This window comes from Dermacentor silvarum, chromosome 1 (assembly GCF_013339745.2).
Source record: "Dermacentor silvarum isolate Dsil-2018 chromosome 1, BIME_Dsil_1.4, whole genome shotgun sequence".
In the NCBI taxonomy this organism is placed as follows: domain Eukaryota; kingdom Metazoa; phylum Arthropoda; class Arachnida; order Ixodida; family Ixodidae; genus Dermacentor; species Dermacentor silvarum.
Window position 1 is genome coordinate 10126402 of NC_051154.1, and position 506 is coordinate 10126907.

Genomic DNA, 506 nt, shown 5'->3' on the forward strand with positions numbered 1-506 from the left:
CCAACGCCCTCAACACAGCGTTCCGGCCAAGTGCCCGCCGCTGTGCTGCTCCTCTGCCCGCGGATCCTACCGCTCACGTATGCGCCCAACCCTGGTGCATTCATTGCCAAGTAAACACTCATTCCTCTCTCGATCCCACCTGCCCCTTCCTCCTTGATAAGGAGGAAGGGGCAGGTGGGATCGAGAGATCCCGTTTCTCCGTCGCACAGCTCTGCGCCGGGCCACGCAGGCCACCCCTTCCTCAGCCTCCTCCTCCGCTCATCACGACTCCCCCGCACCTCCGACCCCATCACCACCAGGATCCTACGCTGCCTACAGCGAAAGGGTCCTCGGCGTCGGCATCCCTTTCTTCCGCAAACTATACCCTCTCCGTCCTTGGTTGACGAGAGCCGGTCCTTCGATCCCCGGCTCACAATGCTGGAGCGCCACCAGCGCGAGCAACAGCGCATCTCCCATGAATTACAAAAGCAAATCCACACATTGACACAAACCCTCCAGACAACCAC